The following is a 24,550-nucleotide window of genomic DNA, read 5'->3' as shown; positions in this document are numbered from 1 at the left end:
TCCTTTGCCCACTTGTTGATGGGGTTGTTTGTTTTTTTATTCTAAATTTGTTTGAGTTCATTGTAGATTCTGGATATTAGCCCTTTTTCAGATGAGTAGATTGCAAAAATTTTCTCCCATTCTGTAGGTTGCCTGTTCACTCTGATGGTAGTTTCTTTTGCTGTGCAGAAGCTCTTTAGTTTAATTAGATCCCATTTGTCAATTTTGGCTTTTGTTGCCATTGCTTTTAGTGTTTCAGACATGAAGTCCTTGACCATGCCTATGTCTTGAATGGTATTGCCTAGGTTTTCTTCTAAGGTTTTTATGGTTTAAGGTCTAACATTTAAGTCTTTAATCCATCTTGAATTAATTTTCGTATAAGATGTAAGGAAGGGATCCAGTTTCAGCTTTCTGCATGTGGCTAGCCAGTTTTCCCAGTACCATTTATTAAATAGGGAATCCTTTCCCCATTTCTTGTTTTTGTCAGGTTTGTCAAAGATCAGATAGTTTTAGATATGCGGCATTATTTCTGAGGACTCTGTTCTGTTCCATTGATCTATATCTCTGTTTTGGTACCAGTACCATGCTGTTTTGATTACTGTGGCCTTGTAGTATAGTTTGAAGTTAGGTAGCGTGATGCCTCCAGCTTTGTTCTTTTGGCTTAGGATTGACTTGGCAATGCAGGCTCTTTTTTGGTTCCATATGAACTTTAAAGTAGTTTTTTCCAATTGTGTGAAGAAAGTCATTGGTAGCTTGATGGGGATGGCACTGAATCTATAAATTACCTTAGACAGTATGGCCATTTTCATGATATTGATTCTTCCTACCCATGAGCATGGAATGTTCTTCCATTTGTTTGTATCCTCTTTTATTTCGTGCTATCTGTGACAAACCCACAGCCAATGTCATACTGAATGGGCAAAAACTGGAGGCATTCCCTTTGAAAACTGGCACAAGACAGGGATGCCCTCTCTCACCACTCCTATTCAACATAGTGTTGGAAGTTCTGGCCAGGGCAATCAGGCAGGAGAAGGAAATAAAGGGTATTCAATTAGGAAAAGAGGAAGTCAAATTGTCCCTGTTTGCAGATGACATGATTGTATATCTAGAAAACCCCATTGTCTCAGCCCAAAATCTCCTTAAGCTGATAGGCAACTTCAGCAAAGTCTCAGGATACAAAATCAATGTGCAAAAATCACAAGCATTCTTATACACCAATAACAGACAAACAGAGAGCCAAATCATGAGTGAACTCTCATTCACAATTGCTTCAAAGTGAATAAAATACCTAGGAATCCAACTTACAAGGGATGTGAAGGACCTCTTCAAGGAGAACTACACACCACTGCTCAACAAAATAAAATAGGAGAAGCTTCTGTTTTAGGGTCTCAATAATTAACTCAGGAAAATTAAATAATATTCCAGGCAGGAAAGCTGATAAGGGAGTGAAGCATTCCATATTATTAATTATAATAGACTAGGACACTTAGTGGTAAAAAAAAATATTACAAGAAGTTTCATAGAAATTAGGGAAATAAATTAGTTGAAGGAAGAATTAAGAAAGCCTTAGTTTAGAGCACTATATCATCTAAAGCAAGTTTCTGAAACTTTAATATTCCTTCTGATCATCTGGCGCTCTTGTTGAAATGAAGAATCTGACTCAGCTGGTCTGTGGTGTAGCCTGGAATTCTGTATTTCTAACGAACTCTAGGTGATGGTGATGCTGCAGTTTATGGATCACCATGTGAGTATAAGAGGTCTAGACTCTCGGAATTTGACTTTGGCAATGGTGTGACATAGAAGGTAAGAAAATATGTAATAAAATACCTAAAATGCAATTCAGAGAATAGTGGTGGGTGTGTGTGTGTGTGTGTGCGTGTGTTGCAATGTATAGAATGATATACATAAATTTCTTTAAACTCCTAGGCGATAATAACTAAATTAAAGATATAATATGTTTAAAATTCTAATGAATGCATGAAAATATACAAAATAGCAAAGACATACAAAGAATAGAATTTGTGGGGGACATACATTTAAAGTAAAATGAGAAATTTCACAGTAAGAAGAATACATTCCATTAATAAGACATAAGGACAGAATTTGTGTTAGAGTAACAGGTGCACATGTGGAAAGAACTGAGGCACATTAGCTCAGCTGAGAAGTCAAAGGATTGGGGTTTGTGGCAGCTCCCTGCCTTCAAACCTTACCTTTGCTCGATGGCTGTGGCTTGGGCAACATGGTAACCAAACTGTGCTTCAGCTTACTCATCTATAAAATGTGGATAATAATGTAATCAGCCAAGAAGGTTGTTATGAGTATTTAATATGCAAGACAGCAACTTAGAGCAATGCCTGGCTTCTGTTTGGCAATACTGAAGGATTAGTTTTATTATTACAATAATGATAATAATGTTATTTCTAAAAATTTAAGACTAAGAGATTTAAAGGATAGTTCTCAGAAGATAGAAGCTGGCCAGGCATGGTGACTCACACCTGTAATCCCAGCACTTTGGGAGGCTGAGGTGGGCAGATTACTTGAGGTCAGGAGTTCAAGAACAGCTTGGCCAACATGGTGAAATCCCATCTCTACTAAAAATTACAAAAATTAGCCAGGCATGGTGACATGAGCCTGTAATCCCAGCTACTCGGGAGGCTGAGGCAGGAGAATTGCTTGAACTCGGGAGATGGAGGTTGCAGTGAGCCGAGATCACATCACTGCACTACAGCCTGGGTGACAGAGCAAAACTCAGTCTCAAAAAATAAATAAATAAACAAATAAATAAATAAATATAAGCTTTCTTGAGTCCATGTTGCTGCTAAATTCTCTATGGGAGAAAAATGGGGTTATTTATTTAAATAAACAATATGGAGTGAAAAATTATGATTAAGAAAATGAAATTATCATTGACAGTCTATCATTTAGAGAAGGATGTTGTCATCAACTAAGTAAAAACCTGATTATTAACATTTAAAAAGTAATGCTAGACTTGAATTATTCTTAGGGTTCAGCTTCTCCATATGCTTTAAACATGGGACTTAGCTTTGTTATCTTTATTATTTTATTTCTTCCTTTCTTCTGGCATGGATTAAGCATATATTTTTAAATTCCTGGGCCTTGATCATTTCCTTTGTGGTTGTTCATTATTGATGATTGATTTAGGTATAATTATAATTCAGTAAAGTTTTTTCTATCTTATTGCTTGTAGACAGAGACAAAGAGGTGTTTATTGTATTTCTTTTTCTATTTATATTTTCTTTCCAAAGTTTAAATGCAGACTTCTAAAAACCTACAATTACAAACATTTACTTTACTTGTGTTTTTCTTTTCTGAAAAAAAAATGCTCCATAAACTTAATAGGCAAGAGAAAATTAGATAGGAATCCAATTGGTAGAATATTTAGTGTTTACAAAAGGAAATAATTTCAGAGGTCAGGCATAGCACTGAAAGTCTGACGCTGGGTGTTTCCTGGCTAAAGTTGCCCAAATTTTAAGAATTTCTCAAATATGTATACTGTTAAGTATACAAATATGCTTTAAAATTGAATAGACATATATTCTGTGCTAAATTAAACATACATAAAAATGATTAAATAAACTGAGGAGAAATCTAAATCAAAAATATTAAAAACAAAATGTATTCTAGGGAAAGACTACTGTTGTCTTCAGGTGCAGCCCTGAAAGGTCGGTTCTCCAATGATCACACCTGTAGTGCTAATGAAGAACACCTGCAGATTGAAATCTGCCCTTTTATTTCTTCTTGATTATCTTTAAAATCAGGAATTATTTAAAAAATTGGCCAAGCATGGTGGCTAATGCCTGTAATTTCAGCACTTTGGGAGGCTGAGGCAGGCAGATCATCTGAGGTCAGGAGTTTGAGGCCTGTCTGACCAACATGGTGTAACTCCATCTCTACTAAAAATACAAAATTAGCTGGGCATGCTGGTGCATGCCTGTAATCCCAGCTACTTGGGAGGCTAAGGCAGGAGAATCGCTTGAACCTGGGAGGTGGAGGTTGCAGTGAGCCGAGATCGCCCTATTGCACTCCAGCCTGGGCAACAAGGGTGAAACTCCATCTCAAAACAAACAAACAAAATCTAATAGTGCCCATTTTTTAAGGGCCATAGACAGATGAATTTGGATCTTAATGTTACGTGAAAAGTGTATTGAAGGAAAACATGCATATGGAAAAGTGAGCAAATCTTAAGTGTACAACTCAATACATTTTTTGCAAAAGGAATATACCTGAAGATCCAACACCTAGATCAAGAAACAGAATATTTTCTGCACCACAGAGGCTCTCCTCATGTCCTCTTTCAGGTACCGTATCCTCCTCAGAGCGTTTCCTTCCACTTTTACATAAATGTGTATTAGTTTTGCAGGGCTGGCATAATAAAATACCATAGATTGGGTGGCTTAAGAAACAGAAATTTATTTTATCACAGCTCTGGAGGCTAAAAGTCCAAGATTAAGGTGCCAGCAGGGTTGATTTCTCTCAAGGCCTCTCACCTTGACTTGCAGATAGTATCTTCCTGTGCCCTCACAGCCTGTGCTCATGCATCCCTGGTGTCTTTCTCTCGTCTTACAAGGACACCAGCTGTATTAGATTACAGCACCACTCTAAAGACCTAATTTAACCTTAATTTTCTCCTTAGAGGCCTTATTGCCAAAGACAGTCTGAGTGTTAGAGCTTTGCCATATGAATTATGAGGGGATGCAATTGAGCCCATAACAGAATGTTTTCCTATAGTACATACTTTTTCCATGCGACTTCTTTCTTTAACATGGTTTGTGATATTCATATTGTTCATGTAATCAGGGTTTCTTCAGTCTCATTAATGCATAGCATTTCATTGTATGAATATATCTTAATTTATTAATCAGCTTTACTGTTTATGGAAATTTGGGTTATTTCTAGTTTATTCTTATTGTGAATAGTGTTACTGAGAATATTCTTGTACATAATATTCAGCAACTTTTATAGTGGAATTGCACAGCCATAAGGTGAGATACTACCAAAGGAGAGACACTACCAAACTCTTTTCCAAAATAATTACACGAATTTCTACCCCTACCAGCAGGATATGACAGTACCATTCTTCCACATCCTTGCTAACTCTTGCTATTATCATTTTTTTTAAAATTCAGCCTCATTTGTCTACTTATAGTGATATCTCATTGTAATTTTAGCTTGCATTCCAAAAGACTAATAAAGGTGAGGGATTTTTAGGATGTTTATTGAAAATTTGAAAGCCTTCTTTTGTGAAGTTTATATTTATGACTTTTGCCCGATTTTCTATTCAGTTGTCTCATTTTCTTATTGATTTATGAAAGTTTATTGTACATATTCTGAGTATTGCAGGTTTCTTTTTATACTCCATGGCTTGTCATTTCATCTTCTACTTGCCATCTTTTGATAAACAGAAGTTTTTAATTTAAATGCAGTCAAACTTTAATGTTTTCCCTTGACGGTTACCACTTATACTCTGTTTAAGAAATCACGGTCTGCCCCAAAAGGAAAGATATTTTCTTCTAAAATCTTTATTGTTTTGTTTTGAACATGTAAATGCACAACCTTCTGGAACTGATTTTTTTATATGTAGGAGTCAGGATCCACTTTTTCCCCACATGTGGATATATAATTCATTCAGCACCATTTAGTAAAGAAATTGCCCCTTCTCTACTGTTCTACGTTGTCCAACTTGCCTTAATTTGTGTAATTTGTTGTTATAACTTGTGTGAGTTTGTTTCTGGACTTCCTCTTTTGTTTCATATACGATTTGTCTGTCTTTGTACCAGTTACCGTCTTAATTACAAAAGCATTATAATAAGTTTTGGTATCTGGCAATTTAAAAATTCTAGTTTTGTCTTCCTTGGCAAATCTTGGCCCTTTGTATTTCTGTACAAATTTTAGCTTGTTAATTTTTATATTAAAAAAGAGACTACTGGGATTTTGGTTGTGATTACCATGAATATCCAGATTAATTTGAAAATTGACATCCTTATAGTATTGAGTCTTCCAATGTATGAGCATGATGCATCTCTCCATTTATTTTTGTCTGCTTTATTTCCTTTAAATACTATTTTGTAGATTTTTGGTGTAGATATGATGAACATCTTTTGTTAGATTTTATTCTGAGTATTTGAGATGTTTCTCTTTTAAATGTTATAATTCTTTTTATTTGTTCATTATGGTAGCATAATTTGTTCTTGTAAAATAACTCTGAATTCAGTAACTGCTAAATTTACTAATTAAATCTAATAGTTTTCTGCGGACTCTTTAAAAACGTTATTTTCATTGTTAATGTATTTCATCATTTATTAAAATAAATGAATTAAAATTATTTTCATTGATATTTCTAGTGAAAATAAAATTGGAATTTTTATTTTAAAATATTAATTGAATAATAATATTAACTTATAGTGGAAAGAAAAGCTGGGCTGTAGATGGGAGTGTGGGATAGTTCATCAGCATGTGAGTAGATGCTAGAAAAACTGGAACCATTGCCTCTTCTCTGTCTTCATAAGCATAATACTCTTCAGTAAATGAGTCTGCCATTCTGGTCTTTAGTTTTTATATCTATAAAATAATGATACTGTACTACATAAGTTTAAGTTCTTTTTTATCTGGGATGGATGGCTGAGATAACTTTTTGCTAAATGATTGTGCTTTAGACTTTTTTCCTTTTCTGCTTTTTCCTTTATAGTCATGATGATGGGGCTAATGGGCCTCATGTGATCTCAATTCTGGGAAAGGGTACTAGGTGGGACAAAGTCCACCTGCAATTCCCTATCTTCTATTCACGGTATTTGAGAACTTCTATTGCTCCTGGATACCAGGTGTTGGCTATTGAGAGATGCAATTTTGTCTCAGGTTCATCTCTTTAGAGACTGTCCTCCACTAATGCACCCTAAGTGTTCCTATATCATGTTAAATGTTGGATGATGTTATTTTTTCCCTAAAAATCTCAAGTTCTTTTGAGTCTATGTCCTGAAAAGCCATCTGCTAGTCCTAATGCTTCTATTACCTTTATCCCACTTTCTTGTGGGGGGTTTCACTTAGAAAGAAGGGAAATGAGGACTTCATGTTTGACCTCCTCCTCTGTTTCTTTTCCTCTTGCCTATGCTCTTGAGCCTGAGGTAGTTCTTTATATTCTTTTCTCCTCTTTTAGCATGGCAAAAGTCCTTGATCTAGTTTTCTAAGTCTGAATTATAATATTGTAATGGAAACAGGAAAAGACTTATATTCAAGATCATTGTCTTGCTATATGGATCCAGAATTATTGGCAGACGTCAAAATGTAGACTGCCTTTTTTTAAATTTTATTTATCTTGTAGCAATCTTGATCTTTTTAGAGGCAAATGCTATGCCTGGCAGAAAGGTGAGGTTAGACACAGAGAAATGCAAAAGGATTGCATTTAGATATATTTCCAAACAACATCCTTGTTATATAATGTCATATCATATTTCTCATGTTATTTTGTTTTCTGCTTGTTTTCCATCTGACATGTCCAAATAGTGTTTAAATGTAATATGGCCATGGACACAGGGAGGGGAACAATACACACTTGGGCCTTTCAGGGGAGTGGGGTGGGGGAAGGGATACCATCAGGATAAATAGCTAATGCATGTGGGGCTTAATACCTAGGGGATGGGTTGATAGGTGCAGCAAACCAGCATGGCACACGTTTACTTAAGTAACAAACCTGCATGTCCTGCATCTGTATCCTGGAACTTAAAATAAAGTAAAATTAAATTTTAAAAAAACTTGGTATGTCAACAACTGCTATGCCACTGCTATGCAATTTCTGTCATAGGACATGAAAAGATATTATGCCACATAAGTCAACTCTGTCTACCTACATTAATAGATATTTAATAGATAGCAGTTGTGTCTGCACTTAACAGGTACCTTCTCCACATATGCTGATCATTGAGTTTAGCACAAAAGGAAAAATGTGAGAGGCAAAAGTTAGAACTGTCTTTGAAGAACTTAAAATACATCTGTGGAGACACGACAGCACAAGACAACTCAAGAAGGCAATATAAGTTATAGGCATTGACTATAATTGCTGCACAAGGTAGAAGAATGATAAAATCAACAGAGTCCAAAGTACCTGGAGATCACTTTCTGGAGAAGTTCTCATTAAAGCTTTGACAGGGCAGTAAATTTGGAAGGTGCTGAGAAGTAAGAATTGAACCACAAGCAGAAGGAACAGACCTGAAGAATGGAACTGGGATAGAACAACGTGGCAGCTGTTAGACACTCTGCTTGACTGAATAACAGAGATTATATTGAAGAACAATGTAAAATTCATGGAATGTATAGGACATCTTTAAAAAAATAGTATGTCCAGAAGACGTATTGTATAATTTTTAGCTGTTTCCCCCATGAGTTTCTTAAAACACAAATTGTGAAAAACTAATATCATATGATGTAAAATTGGAAAACGTTGACCCCTTAAAGCAATAGCTATCAGATACTAATGTGATTTATAAACCAGATCACCTTGTAGAAATTCCCTAGTGGGAGTGTAAGAACTGGGTAGATACCTCCTACATTTCCAATCCAAAAGGGCTGGGAGATCTGGAGATGAAAGGAAGATTTTATGGAGTGAACTGAAGGTGTACTTGAAATATACACAAGGAGAGATGGTGTAGGGTGTTTTCCTCCTCAGAACTAGAAAGAGCTCTTCAAGGAGACTCTCTAGAGAGTTTAAAAGGTATCTCTTGAAGTTTTGAGGTTTTAGTGGAGACAGTGGACTGGTTTCTGATTAATTCAAAGACCAAAGATGAGGTGGTGAGCAGCTTATGGTACAGCAAAGTAAAGATTCTGAATGGGGATTCATCTATTTTTCAGGGGTTGTTAGATTCCTCTGGAAGAGAGGTGGGCCACGAATATGAAACAGCTGTCACGAGGTTGTCCTAGGTATTTCCTTAAGGCCGCCCAGCAACTGAACTGGTCTCAGCTGACTAGTGATTGTGGATGGAGTAAGTAACAAAGTGAGACAGTATGATCTGCATCAAGCATAGTACAGGTGAAAGGTCTCCAGTGATTGGAGGTGAGGATTACTGAAGAACCAGGAAAAGCTCAAACAGGGAGAGAATCAACTTTGTGTCTGCCCCAAAGAGGAAGCCTTCTTGCTTAGTGAGCAGAAAGTAAGCACTTTCCTGCTTCATTTACCTCTTGTTTCCTCACCTATCCTTTTTCACTCTACCGCTATATTCCAGAGGCATCAGGATCCAAGATTCACTAGCTGGAAAAGAAGGACATGGGGGAAAAATAGAGACCAACAAATTCCTTTCCATTGGCTATTGGCTCCCATTTGCAGCAGATTCTAGCTACAGGAAACTGTTAAAACTGTAAGTCAGTTTGTCATGTGCAGCTGGGTGTTCTGGTTTCTAAGTTGAGAATGTGTTTGATGAGCTAGCAGGGGTCCCCAACCCCCAAACCGTGGACAAGTAACTGTCTGTGGCCTGTTAGGAACTGGGCCACACAGTGGGAGATGAGTGGTGGACAAGCAAGCATTACTGCCTGAGCTCCCCCTCTTGTCACATCAGCTGCGGCATTAGATTCTCATAGGAGCATGAACCCTCTTGTGAGCTGCACATGCAAGGGATCTAGGTTACGTGCTCCTTATGAGAATCTAATACTTGATGATCTGAGGTAGAATGGTTTCATTTGGAAACCATTCCACCTGCCCCATCTTTAGAAAAAATTGTCCTGGTGCCAAAAAGTTTGAGGACTACCAATTAAAGTAACCGTAAGATTTTTTTTTAAATAAGTTCTAAGTAATCAGAGTCTAGATAGAAGCCTGATTCCAGTTGGCCGAAGACATGTGTTATTAGTTTCTTTGGCTGCTGTAACACATTACCACTAATTGAGTAGCTTAGAACAAGAGAAATTTAGTGTCACATTTCTGGAGGCTAGAAATCTAAAATCAACGTGTCGGCAGGGCCCTGCTCTCTCCAGAGGCTCTAGAGGAGAATCTGTTTGATGCCTTTCTTTTAGTTCTGATGTTGCTGACAGTCCTTGGCATTCCTTAGCTTGTAGATTTATCACTCCAATCTCTACCTGTCTTGTCATATGGCACTCTGTCTGTGTGTGTCTTTGTGTTCACATGGCTTTCTCTTCTCCATGTACGTCCATCCCTGTGTCTCATCTCTTCTTATAAGGTTGCCAGTCATACTAGATTAAGGGACCACCTTATTCTAGCATAACCTCATCTTAATTTACACCTTAATTGCATAAAGATTCTTTCCGAATAAGATCATATTCAGGGTAGGACTTCAACATATCTTTCAGGAGTACATAATTTAACCCACAATAGATGTTATGCAGATTTTTATCTACTTGATGCCTGCACCTAGAGTTAGGGATTGTTGTTGATATGAATCAAAGTCTCTTCCTAATTTCTCTATTTAGAAGACATATATGCTGTACTCTTTCAAAATATACAGTGTGAGGTTCTGAGTCTGAAACAGTGTTTTCTTAGTCAAGCCCAATCAGGGCTCAGCTATTAGAAATGCCACTTTATATTTTGTCCATTTTCCTCCCAGTGCTGTTACTAATGTTTCTCTTCTTTGACATCCTCTGACCATTTTAACAAGAAATTGAGAAGACTCCCAATGGGCACTGTGAGTGGACCTTACGTTAATGTGGACTTCCTTTTTTTTTTATGCTTCCAGTTTTTGTATACATTACCCCATCTTCCTGCAAAGACATACCTGCTTATCTGTCTGTTAGGCTTAGTACTTTAGAGTTCTCTTTTGTGAAATTTTCTTAGACCAAACAGTGCTGACTGTCAGCCATGTGCACCAGTTCAGCTATTCTGACTGATTTTTTAGGGGGTGGGGGACAGGGACTCATTCTGTTGCCCAGGCTGGAGCGCAGTGCTGCAATCTCGGCTCGCTGTAGCCTCTGCCCCCCTGGTCTCAAGTGATCCTCCCATCTCAGCCTTTCGTATAGCTAGGACTACAGGTATACGCCACCATGCCTGGCTAATTTTTGTTTTTGTAGAGACAGGGCCTTGCCATGTTGCCCAGGCTGGTCTTGAACTCCTGGGCTCAAGCCATCCTCCCACCTTGGCCTTCCAAAGTGCTGGGATTACAGGGGTGAGCCACCACACCTGGCCCTGACTTATTTTTTAAGATTATGTTTTAAATCCTTTTCTGACTCTAGAATATTCTTTTAATACTTTCTGTTCCTTCAAAACTCTATGTATTGTCTAATGATGATATTTTCACCAATTACTTGAAATAATTGTCCACAGAAGTGTTTCCTCCACTAAACTGTGCTTTTCTTGAGTCTCTTTTTGTTTGCTGTGGTTTCGTCAGTCTGTCACAGACGTTGGCTTGCAGTAGGGGCTCACCAGGTGTTTTCTGAAGTGGATCGAGTGTTCATAAGAGTAGATAAGGGCCAGTTGCTTTAAGTGAGTCTTGAAGTATATCACAATTTCTTGAAGGCCTTCTTCAAGCTAAAGTTCTCGGCAAAATCAAGGGGAACCACTGCAGTCGAGCAGTTGACAGCTTACTAATCTTCTTGAAATACTGCTATTCAATCTTTTTCACCCACCTGCCTGAAAGACCCAGAAGGACTCTTTCTTCCTTCATCATCACAGAGTCTAACTAATAAATAAGCAAAATAGGTAATGTCCAGTATGATATGATTTAATCATTTTATTGTGTGGCTCACTAGGGCAGTGATTCTCAATGGAATAGTAAGCCTTTTTTGTTGTTGTTCTTTAAAGAACAGTGATAATAATAAGAATAATAATGATGATATTATATTAGCTAATGCTTTCTCATGCTTAGTTTGGTACTATGCTATGTTCTTTATATGTGTTTATCTCAATTATCACCTCCATGGGGGATAGGAAAAAATATCATTCCTGTATTACAGATGAAAAATGAAGACTTACAGAATTTATTTGTCCAAAATACACAATTGGTAAGATGTAGTGATTGCAGTTATATCACTATTCTTATGATTGCTTTAGTCAATTAATCAATGTTGTTTTAAACTGTTAGCATCTTCTATTCAGCCAAATAACTTTCTTAAGGGGTGGATTTAAAATTCTTACTTATCTATGTGACAGTTTTCTGGAAAGCTATTGCTCAGGCTTGAAGTTTGTCTCCTCCAATCTGAACGTTTAGATAATGATGCAATAAAATCTTTTATGGGATACTCCTCAAGATTGTTATATGTTAGGGGAGGGAATAAGATATATTTCATAAGTTTTGACTTCGATAAAGTACTTTCCTCCTCGTTGCAGCATAAAAAAGCTCTGAAATTACATCTCATAAGGAAGGTAATCTGCAATTATTTACAGTTATCCCACAATATCTCATTTTATTACTTTGTGGAAAGACCCAAAGTTTCATGAATATTTTAAAACCCATGCTCACTAGCAATGGAAGGAAAGTCAGTTTAGATAATTTTAAATTCCATTTCAGTCCATTGTATTCCAAGTAAATATTCTGTCCTGACATGGCTTACATCTTGTCTTTTGAAATGATCGAAGCTAATGCCTTTTCTTGCTCGAGTGCCAGTCTTGTTCACATGTGAGAGAAGAAAGAGAAGCAAAGAAAACAGGGCTGAGAATCTGCTGTAGTCACCCATGTTCTCAGCTGTAAGGGAGAAAGGACATTTGGGGAAGTGATTTGGCATTTAAAGCAAGTGTTTCCTGAGGCAGCTGCTGGATGGAGCTGAATATTTTGTTAAATGATTTTCTTCTCTGACCTTTATTACTAATGAATCTTCTTTAAGAAGCATTTAAAGAGGAAAAAAGAAAGGTTGTTTTTATTAATCTTCTTTCTCTTTTCCCGTAGAACACAAAGAAATGGTGTTACCTGACAAGAGGTCTTCTGTCTTTTATGAAAAATTAGACAAAGGTAATGCTTATTTTGAATTGATATTTTTTTCAGTCTGTATAACTCTACGTGAAACTAGTTGGCTTTCCTTGATTATTGGTTTTAGATATTGAATTACCCATCAAAAAAGTAAATTATTATCTGAGAAGCCAAGGGAAGGCCTTATGATGATCATCAGATTGATACAGTGAACAGTACATTTTCGGATATATAATAGCTTTTCAAAACATTGTGGTAATGGTTAATTTTCTGATACCATTTTGAAGTTTATGTTAATATATAAATAGGATCTTGCGTATAAGATTGCTGTCTCTTTGGAAATAACTCCAAGTGGTTTATCATATTTACAAATGATAGGTAATAACAGCATTAGACCCTTGTTAGGGTACAATGATAGATTCTTTGTGCCTTTATTTGGCATTAGTCAGATGACTTTATGTCATACATATTTTTTGAATATACAAAAAAATTTCAATATGAATTTCTAGAAAATGTCATCAAGCTTTATGAAGACACCCTCATACAAAATACATATTTTATTTGGAAAGATTGAATTATATCATGCAGTTGTTGAATAGCATGCCTGATTATGCTTAACAGATTGCATATTTAGTTGCTAAATTTTCAAATCGCTATGTGAATTATTTACATATGTTGTTCTAAGAATGTGAAAACTCATGCAAATATTCTAATGACATACGCATGTACACAAAGTGTGAGTGTAGCTGCAGATAAACAATATGTGTATGTTTTATGAATAAAGCTACTATCTCAAAAGAGATTTTTGCAGAAAAGTTTCAGACAGTTTAGAATTTTGAAGGGAACTGAGACATCCATTGAGTCCTGTCTACTTATATAGCTATGAAGATGTGATGACACTGTATGTTCATGGACATATATAATATATTAATGAAATGTATTATATATTTTTATATTAACTAGAATTGACTGTGTTTTATTTTTGACAAATTGCTGAATTTCTAAAAATGAGTACTGAAATAAAGGTAGCATGTAAATTTAATGGACATGAGTAGAAAACTTGTTTCTGAACTTTGATTTGCAGTTGAGCAAAAACAAATTGTTAAATTTGAATTACAAATGTGATATATTTCTACATATTTCTGGCTTGTAGCTAATTCTTCAAAACAGGTGTAAACCCCTTGAGAAAATAGCTTCTTTTCCTAAGGGTAGTCACCCTATCCAAGTTTTATCTATACTGAAATGTTAATTCAAATTAAAATATTCTTAAATGGTTAATGAAGTTAATTGAGGGTTGTCTTTTACATAGACCTATTAGCTTTGACTCTCCAAATAGGGACCTTATAAAGAGAACAAATTCCTAGCCAATATGCAGAAGAGGTTGAAGCTGAGCTGTGAGATATAGGCATAGGGTGATAAATGCTAGAAAAGTGCTGAGTTGCTGAAGGCGACTCAATGGAAGATGGCACAGTAAAGAGAGATAGAGAAATATCCTGAATGAGATGAAGCCAGTGAGGAAGGTCAGGGATCCATGTGCTTTAGAATATAAATAAGGCATGCAGGGAGCACAGACTCTCCAGGTTGCATTTATGTGAATTTTTCTTTTCTCAGAGATACAATATATACTAATATACTCATTTTTAGGCTTTTATTTATTTAAGCTATGTATATGCTTATTTTGAAGTGAATGTAACAAAGGAAGACTTGGGGTGAGGGAAAGTAATTCCCATTCATGGGATAGAATTTTCAGCATCAGCGTACCCAGAGTAACAAAATTTTTTTTTTTCATTATGAAAATAAAGGAATCATTCTGTGTATTGCCAAAATTTGGCATGATACAACTCCCAAGGTGATTATGATCCAAGATATGTATATTGTTGTGGAGGGTGGAAGTGAGATATGGAGGACGGGACGGGAGAACTATGGCCAGGACAAATGACGTTTATGTCATTATCTTTCTGGGCTGGTCCTATAGATTTGTTGAACTGGGAGTGTTTGCAGTCTCGTAAAATTCCTATTAATATGGCAATACATGCTGACGTAGTAACATTCTGCCTATTATCTCAGATGGAATATGTGCATTTAAATTTCAATATTTAAATAGTGGAAGTTTAAGACATACTAGTGAAGGTGTTATTTTTAAACAAATGGAACCATTCAGCTTTTCTTAGTATACATGATGACTAACACATTCATTTTGTGTAGGATTAATTCTGGCAATGGGCTCAGAATGCAATCTGTTGGATTAACAGACACTTTTATGTGTGCAGATACCTGTGAGTTCTACATTTGACTCTTAAAAAGGGCATTTAAACAACTTTTCATGTAGTGTTTTAATGTGAAGTTATTGGTTATAAGTTATAGTTACAATTTTCTTAATTTTATCATCCAAAGACAGAGGCAACTTCAGTTAGTCAAGTTAAAATATCTTTCAATATACCTGGTAGGTATACCATGGTAGGATTATATGTAAAAATAGAGACTGTGATTCTGTTCAATTTTTACATAGGTTTACATGTCCTGGAAATAGATCAAATTTCAATCAAGAAAATTTCATGACTGTAATTATATTTTTATTATGCAGGAATATCAAATTTTATTCTCACATATATTGAATTTTTCTGGAGGAAATTGAAATAGTATATTAAGAATTCAGCAATTCTTTTACGTACTGTAGGTTTACTATATTTAGGCTTTCTGTAAACACAATTTTGAAAATTGAAAAGAAACTGGGTTATAAGGCTACTGTATATAGGGTTACTTATGTTCAAGGACAGTAAGACATAAATTGTAAGTATATTGTTTACAGATTGGTTTTATTTTGGTTTATTATTTGATGTAGGAAATGATACGTGTTGAGATTTAAAAGGATACAAATCTTGTGATATTTTGAGTTTATTACAGATTATATTTTCTATTATTTATCGCATACCTACTATAATAACAAATGAAAGTACAGCATCATAACTTGCAGGTTGATTAATAAGTTAATGACCATGTATTTAAATGAGAGTTAGAAATAGTTTAAGGCTAGTGATGAAAAGTACATGTAAACCTCACAATACCGAAATTAGGTTCTATGTCTGATATATACCATACAACGCTTTACAAAAACATACTTATAACAATAGGCACAGTATGCTCCCAATGAGTATTTAAACCACAAATCAGAGAATAAATCATTGAACATTTTTATGGAGAAGTGATTAAAAAGTAATTATTAAAGGAAAAAAATTTACGTGAAAAGAAGCTGTTATGGTAGTTTTTAAGAATTTGGCTTTTGTGGTTTTTATGATTTTTTTCATCTGCAAAAAGTTCTTGGTCTTCTTAACTCTTCTGGGGTATTAGTTTCTGTGCAATATTTTATCTTTTTGAAATTCTCAGAATTATAAACCATAGCGTTGTCTAGAATCAGCTCCTGCTACTATTCAAGTTCTTCCATCAATTCCTCAGCTATGTTTCTTACCTTATTTACGTCTCTCTTCCCCAAACATTCTTGTCTTTGCTTAGGTTTAAAGCTCGGCTTTGAATGTCCGGTCAGCTTTCTTCTTTATTCCAAAAACTATATAACCTTAAAACTTCTCTTTAAGATGCTTTCTGAGACCTTCATTATATTGCAACTATCTTTCTCCCTTAGCCAGCCTACACTACATTCACTCACACTTAGTTGTGGTATCTGCCATACTGTCATTGATTTGCATATTTTGGTATATTCTTGTGTGTATACATATGTATATGTATGTGTGTATATAAAATTTGATATCATATATAAAGGTGCACACACAGACACGGATTTTTTTTTCTTCAATATAATTGTAAAAAAGATCTTTCTGCCAGCCACGTTTACTTTTCCTTATGAGTAAAGCAGACAAATTTTGAGTGAATGAGCTCCTTGCATCTCCAGAATTTCCACTGAAGGTATATTTAAAAGACTAAAAATTCTCTTTGTAATAAGAAAGTTATAATTTAGCTATGTTTTGTATTAATTAGGACTACCTGGAGAACCTACTCTGCTTTTATGACATCTTTTTTTTTTTTTGAGACGGAGTCTCTCTCTGTCACCCAGGCTGGAGTGCAGTGGCGCGATCTCGCCTCACTGCAACCTCTGCCTCCCAGATTCAAGTGATTCTCCTGCCTCAGCCTCCCGAGCAGCTGGGACTACAGGCGCGCGCTACCACCCCCGGCTAATTTTTGTATTTTTAGTAGAGACGGGGTTTCACTGTGTTAGCCAGGATGGTGTTGATCTCCTGACCTCCTGATCTGCCCGCCTCAGCCTCCCAAAGTGCTGGGATTACAGGCGTGAGCCACGGTGCCCAGCCTTATGACATCTTTTTAATAAGAATAAAATCTAAATTCAAATCAACTAATTTATAACACCACTGCAGGAACACATTCTCTTCACCAAAGGGAGACGGCCTAATTCTATCACTCACTGGCTTTGTGCCACTCCATACATCATTGCAGAAAAATCTAACCTGCCCTACCCAACAAAGGCATTTTTGTGCAAGAGCATATACTCTGCTAGTGGAGTCTCTCGAGGCTAAGATCCTAAAGTACTTAAATGCCAGGTGTGGAAATAGAGTAAGGTCATGGTTATTTGGAAAGCTGAAAAGAAATTAGGCCTATTGGGGTTGAGGAGAAGCCTTTGGGAACTGGGGCTCTCAGAGAATTGGCAATTCCCAGTAAAGGACTAAAGTCTTTGAGGAAATTGGTTTCTTTAAGGCTTTTAGCAGATCTGCTCATTTTTATTTCTGGTTTTGCAGCACTGAGATTACTTTGGAAGGAGAATCACATCATTGAAGACAAAGTGATCTGGGCTACAAATAATTGGTAACATGTCCACTAGATTTTGCAAGTACACACGTGAATATAAATGTATGTTTGTTCTTCTCTCTCTCTCTCTGTGTATATATATATGATGCTGAAAATCATATATATGATATATATCATATGTATATATATCATATATATGAGGTATATATATCGTATATATATCATATATATATGATATATATATATATATATATATATATACACACACACACACGAGATGCACTCCAGCCTGGGTGACAAAGTAAGACCTTGTTTCAAAAAATAAAAAATAGGAAAACTGTGTATATATATATATATATATATATATATATATATATAGAGAGAGAGAGAGAGAGAGAGAGAGAGAGATTATATATATATGTATATATATATACACATATACAGTTGGCCGTTCATATTCATGGGTTCTGCATCCACAGATTCAACCAACTGGGAATCAAAAATATTTGGAAAAAAAAACAGACAATAAAAAATAATACAAATTAAAAGACAATGCAGTGCAGTGTAACAACTATTTACATAGCATTTACACTGTAGTAGGTATTATAATCTAGAGATGATATAAAGTGTCTGGGAGGATGTGTGTAGGTTATGTGCAAAGACTATGCCGTTTCATATAAGGGACTTGAACATCCACATATTCTGGTACATTGGGAAAGAGGAATCCTGGAACCATACCCCACCGGATAATGAGGGAAAACCCTATTTTTAATGAATTTGATGTTTTAAAAAGTATGCCACTAGATGTCAGCAGCAACCTCCTAGGGTTCCTGTGACCTTAATTTGCTAACAATAAAAAATGGTACTTCATTAGAACATCTTACCTGAGAATAGTAGGTACTTAATTTGAAAGTTTAAGAACTATTTTTTTTGCCATACAAAGAGTAGGATTGCAGGCATTAAATATTTTGGAATTATTTTCTAAACCAGTTTCTGTTCACATGTAACAAGTTATTTTTACTTCCAGTATTCTCTATATCATTGAGATGGCAATGAAGAATATGAGTGAACTTGAGTAATTTGTCAGAAATTGTACCTGATGCCAGAGCTCTAAACTTCTGCTTTGATGCTTTATGATTCATTTATGCCATCATTGGATGAGTATTTGTGCTTTGCGTTTGTTTCATTCTGTTTTTGTAAAAGCATTTGGTGCTATAGCCCGTCAGAAGATTGTGTAGTATTAATTTTTCAGCATCCACATCTGTGCCCTTTTTACTTAGTAAATCTGATCTTTAATTTTTTTCCTTAATAATTTCTAAACTTTCATGGATCTCTGTTCAGTTGTTACAAGGTACTCAACTTTTGGATAGATGGCATAGAGTATTATGAATGTTTGCTCATGAGTTGACAATATAATCTAGAAATAAGAAAAAATGATATTTTCCATGAATTATAGTACATATCATTTTTTAGTCCTTAAGAATGAGTAAAAGTATCTCATTTTTTTCAGAAATTAATAAGAAAATTATAGGCTGGGTGCAATGCCTCACGCCTATAATCCCAGCACTTTGGGAGGCTAAGGTATGCAGATCACTTGAGTCCAGGAGTTCCAGATCAGCCTGGGCAACGTCGTGAAACCCCATTTTTTTTTTTATTATTATACTTTAGGTTTTAGGGTATTTCTAGTTCTAGATCCCTGAGGAATTGCCACACTGACTTCCACAATGGTTGAACTAGTTTACAGTCCCACCAACAGTGTAAAAGTGTTCCTATTTCTCCACATCCTCTCCAGCACCTGTTGTTTCCTGACTTTTTAATGATCGCCATTCTAACTGGTGTGAGATGGTATCTCATTGTGGTTTTGATTTGCATTTCTCTGATGGCCAGTGATGATGAGCATTTTTTTCATATGTTTTTTGGCTGCATAAATGTCTTCTTTTGAGAAGTGTCTGTTCATGTCCTTCGCCCACTTTTTGATGGGGTTGTTTGGTTTTTTCTTGTAAATTTGTTTGAGTTCATTGTAGATTCTGGATATTAGCCCTTTGTCAGATGAGTAGGTTGTGAAAATTTTCTCCCATTTTGTAGGTTTCCTGTTCACTTTGATGGTAGTTTCTTTTGCTGTGTAGAAGCTCTTTAGTTTAATTGGATCCCGTTTGTCAATTTTGGCTTTTGTTGCCATTGCTTTTGGTGTTTTAGACATGAAGTCCTTGCCTATGCCCATGTCGTGAATGGTATTGCCTAGGTTTTCTTCTAGGGTTTTTATGGTTTTAGGTCTAACATGTAAGTCTTTCATCCATCTTGAATTAATTTTTGTATCATGTGTAAGGAAGGGATCCAGTTTCAGCTTTCTACATATGGCTAGCCAGTTTTCCCAGCACCATTTATTAAATAGGGAATCCTTTCCCGACTTATTGTTTTTGTCAGGTTTGTCAAAGATCAGATAGTTGTAGATACGCGGCATTATTTCTGAGGGCTCCGTTCTGTTCCATTGATCTATATCTCTGTTTTGGTACCAGTACCATGCTGTTTTGGTTACTGTAGCCTTGTAGTATAGTTTGAAGTCAGGTAGCGTGATGCCTCCAGCTTTGTTCTTTTGGCTTAGGGTTGACTTGGTGATGCAGGCTCTTTTTTGGTTCCATATGAACTTGAAAGTAGTAGTTTCCAATTCTGTGAAGAAAGTCATTGGTAGCTTGATGGGGATGGCATTGAATATAAATTACCTTGGGCAGTATGGCCATTTTCATGATATTGATTCTTCCTGCTCATGAGCATGGAATATTCTTCCATTTGTTTGTATCCTCTTTTATTTCATTGAGCAGTGGTTTGTAGTTCTCCTTGAAGAGGTTCTTCCCGTCCCCTGTAAGTTGGATTCCTAGGTATTTTATTCACTTTGAAGCAATTGTGAATGGGAGTTCACTCATGATTTGGCTCTCTGTCTGTTGTTGGTGTATAAGAATGCTTGTGATTTTTGTACATTGATTTTGTATGCTGAGTCTTTGCTGAAGTTGCTTATCAGCTTAAGGAGATTTTGGGCTGAGACAATGGGGTTTTCTAGATATACAATCATGTCATCTGCAAACAGGGGCAATTTGACTTCCTCTTTTCCTAATTGAATACCCTTTATTTCCTTCTCCTGCCTAATTGACCTGGCCAGAACTTCCAACACTATGTTGAATAGGAGTGGTGAGAGAGGGCATCCCTGTCTTGTGCCAGTTTTCAAAAGGAATGCTTCCAGTTTTTGCCCATTCAGTATGATATTGGCTGTGGGTTTGTCATAGATAGCTCTTATTATTTTCAGATACGTCCCATCAATACCTAATTTATTGAGAGTTTTTAGCATGAAGGGTTGGTGAATTTTGTCAAAGGCCTTTTCTGCATCTCTTGAGATAATCATGTGGTTTTTGTCTTTGGTTCTGTTTATATGCTGGATTACATTTATTGATTTGCCTATGTTGAACCAGCCTTGCATCCCAGGGATGAAGCCCACTTGATCATGGTGGATAAGCTTTTTGATGTGCTTCTGGATTCTGTTTGCCAGTATTTTATTGAGGATTTTTGCATCAATGTTCATCAAGGATATTGGTCTGAAATTCTCTTTTTTGGTTTTGTCTCTGTCAGGCTTTGTTATCAGGACAATGCTGGCCTCATAAAATGTGTTAGGGAGGATTCCCTCTTTTTCTATTGATTGGAATAGTTTCAGAAGGAATGGTACCAGTTCCTCCTTGTACCTCTGGTAGAATTCGGCTGTGAATCCATCTGGTCCTGGACTCTTTTTGGTTGGTAAGCTATTGATTATTGCCACAATTTCAGAGCCTGTTATTGGTCTATTCAGAGATTCAACTTCTTCCTGGTTTAGTCTTGGGAGGGTGTATGTGTCCAGGAATTTATCCATTGCTTCTAGATTTTCTAGTTTATTTGTGTGAGGTGTTTGTAGTACTCTCTGATGTTAGTTTGTATTTCTGTGGGATCGGTGGTGATATCCCCTTTATCATTTTTTATTGCATCTATTTGATTCTTCTCTCTTTTCTTCTTTATTAGTCTTGCTAGTGGTCTATCAATTTTGTTGATCTTTTCAAAAAACCAGCTCCTGGATTCATTAATTTTTTGAAGGGTTTTTTGTGTCTCTATTTCCTTCAGTTCTGCTCTTATTTTAGTTATTTCTTGCCTTCTGCTAGCTTTTGAATGTGTTTGCTCTTGCTTTTTTAGTTCTTTTAATTGTGATGTTAGGGTGTCAATTTTGGATCTTTCCTGCTTTCTCTTGTGGGCATTTAGTGCTGTAAATTTCCCTCTACACACTGCTTTGAATGTGTGCCAGAGATTCTGGTATGTTGTGTCTTTGTTCTCCTTGGTTTCAAAGAATATCTTTATTTCTGCCTTCATTTCTTTATGTACCCAGTAGTCATTCAGGAGCAGGTTGTTCAGTTTCCATGTAGTTGAGCAGTTTTGAGTGAGTTTCTTAATCCTGAGTTCTAGTTTGATTGCACTGTGGTCTGAGAGACAGTTTGTTATAATTTCTGTTCTTTTACATTTGCTGAGGAGAGCTTTATTTCCAACTATGTGGTCAATTTTGAAATAGGTGTGGCGTGGTGCTGAAAAGAATGTATATTCTGTTGATTTGGGGTGGAGGGTTCTGTAGATGTCTATTAGGTCTGCTTGGTGCAGAGCTGAGTTCAATTCCTGGGTATCCTTGTTAACTTTCTGTCTCGTTGATCTGTCTAATGTTGACAGTGGGGTGTTAAAGTCTCCCATTATTATTGTGTGGGAGTCTAAATCTCTTTGTAGGTCATTCAGGGCTTGCTTTATGAATCTGGGTGCTCCTGTATTGGGTGCATATGTATTTAGGATAGTTAGCTCTTCTTGTTGAATTGATCTCTTTACCATTATGTAATAGCCTTCTTTGTCTCTTTTGATCTTTGTTGGTTTAAAGTCTGTTTTATCAGAGACTAGGATTGTCACCCCTGCCTTTTCTTGTTTTCCATTTGCTTGGTAGATCTTCCTCCATCTTTTTATTTTGAGTCTATGTGTATCTCTGCACGTGAGATGGGTTTCCTGAATATAGCACACTGATGGGTCTTGATTCTTTATCCAATTTGCCAGTCCGTGTCTTTTAATTGGAACGTTTAATCCATTTACATTTAAAGTTAATATTGTTATGTGAGAATTTGATCCTGTCATTATGATGTTAGCTGGTTATTTTGCTCGTTAGTTGATGCAGTTTCTTCCTAGCCTTGATGATCTTTACAATTTGGCATGATTTTGCAGTGGCTGGTATCTGTTGTTCCTTTCCATGTTTAGTGCTTCCTTCAGGAGCTCTTTTAGGGCAGGCCTGGTGGTGACAAAATCTCTCAGCATTTGCTTGTCTGTAAAGGATTTTATTTCTCCTTCACTTATGAAGCTTAGTTTGGCTGGATATGAAATTCTGGGTTGAAAATTCTTTTCTTTAAGAATGTAGGATATTGGCCCCCACTCTCTTCTGGCTTATAGAGTTTCTGCTGAGAGATCCGCTGTTAGTCTGATGGGCTTCCCTTTGTGGGTAACCCGACCTTTCTCTCTGGCTGCCCTTAACATTTTTTCCTTCATTTCAACTTTGGTGAATCTGACAATTATGTGTCTTGGAGTTGCTCTTCTCGAGGAGTATCTTTGTGGCGTTCTCTGTATTTCCTGAATCTGAATGTTGGCCTGCCTTGCTAGATTGGGGAAGTTCTCCTGGATAATATCTGCAGAGTGTTTTCCAATTTTGTTCCATTCTCCCCGTCACTTTCAGGTACACCAATCAGACGTATATTTGGTCTTTTCACATAGTCCCATATTTCTTGGAGGCTTTGTTTGTTTCTTTTTATTCTTTTTTCTCTAAACTTCCCTTCTTGCTTCATTGCATTCATTTCATTTTCCAACACTGATACCCTTTCTTCCAGTTGATCGCATTGGCTCCTGAGGCTTCTGCATTCTTCTCGTAGTTCTCAAGCCTTGGCTTTCAGCTCCATCAGCTCCTTTAAGCACTTCTCTGTATTAGTTATTCTAGTTACACATTCATCTAAATTTTTTTCAAAGTTTTTAACTTCTTTGCCTTTGGTTTGAATTTCCTCCTGTAGCTTGGTGTAGTTTGATCGTCTGAAGCCTTCTTCTCTCAACTCTTCAAAGTCATTCTCCGTCCAGCTTTGTTCCATTGCTGGTGAGGAACTACGTTCCTTTGGAGGAGGAGAGGTGCTCTGCCTTTTAGAATTTCCAATTTTTCTGCTCTGTTTTTTCCCCATGTTTGTGGTTTTATCTGCTTTTGGTCTTTGATGATGGTGATGTACAGATGGGTTTTTGATGTGGATGTCCTTTCTGTTTGTTAGTTTTCCTTCTAACAGACAAGACCCTCACCTGCAGGTCTGTTGGAGTTTGCTAGAGGTCCACTCCAGACCCTGTTTGTCTGGGTCTCAGCAGCGGAGGCTGCAGAACAGCGGATTTTCATGAACCGCGAATGCTGCTGCCTGATGGTTCCTCTGGAAGTTTTGTCTCAGAGGAGTACCCGGCCGTGTGAGGTGTCAGTCTGTCCCTATTTGGGGGTTCCTCCCAGTTAGGCTGCTCAGGGGTCAGGGGTCAGGGACCCACTTGAAGAGGCAGTCTACCCATTCTCAGATCTCCAGCTGCATGCTGGGAGAACCACTACTCTCTTCAAAGCTGTCAGACAGGGACATTTTAGTCTGCAGAGGTAACTGCTGTCTTTTTGTTTGTCTGTGCCCTGCCCCCAGAGGTGTCATCTACAGAGGCAGGCAGGCCTCTTTGAGCTGTTGTGGGCTCCACTCAATTCTAGCTTCCAGGCTGCTTTGTTTACCTAAGCAAGCCTGGGCAATGGCAGGGGCCCCTCCCCCAGCCTTGCTGCTGCTTTGCAGTTTGATCTGAGACTGCTGTGCTAGCAATCAGTGAGACTCTGTGGGTGTAGGGCCCTCTGAGCCAGGTGC

The 24,550-nt window shown here is 36.7% G+C and overlaps 1 protein-coding gene across 6 annotated transcripts in view; it reads left to right on the top strand.

Annotated features, from left to right (window-relative positions):
- Positions 1–24,550, top strand: part of INPP4B (inositol polyphosphate-4-phosphatase type II B) — an 849,925-nt gene that overhangs the window by 111,564 nt on the left and 713,811 nt on the right. For 4 of the 6 annotated variants that reach the window (XM_055276001.2, XM_055275999.2, XM_055276002.2 and 1 more), the window contains exon 2: positions 12,810–12,872. The gene's annotated coding sequence lies outside the window, so the exon portion shown is untranslated. Of the gene's footprint in view, positions 1–9,208; positions 9,342–12,809; positions 12,873–17,593; positions 17,661–24,550 lie in introns of those variants that run through there. The other 2 variants (XM_063637634.1, XM_063637640.1) reach the window with 2 other exon arrangements.

The sequence above is a fragment of the Symphalangus syndactylus genome, chromosome 4 (assembly GCF_028878055.3).
Source record: "Symphalangus syndactylus isolate Jambi chromosome 4, NHGRI_mSymSyn1-v2.1_pri, whole genome shotgun sequence".
In the NCBI taxonomy this organism is placed as follows: Eukaryota; Metazoa; Chordata; class Mammalia; order Primates; family Hylobatidae; genus Symphalangus; species Symphalangus syndactylus.
The sequence above is the reverse complement of the archived record's forward strand: the minus strand, read 5'-3'. Positions and strand labels throughout refer to the sequence as shown.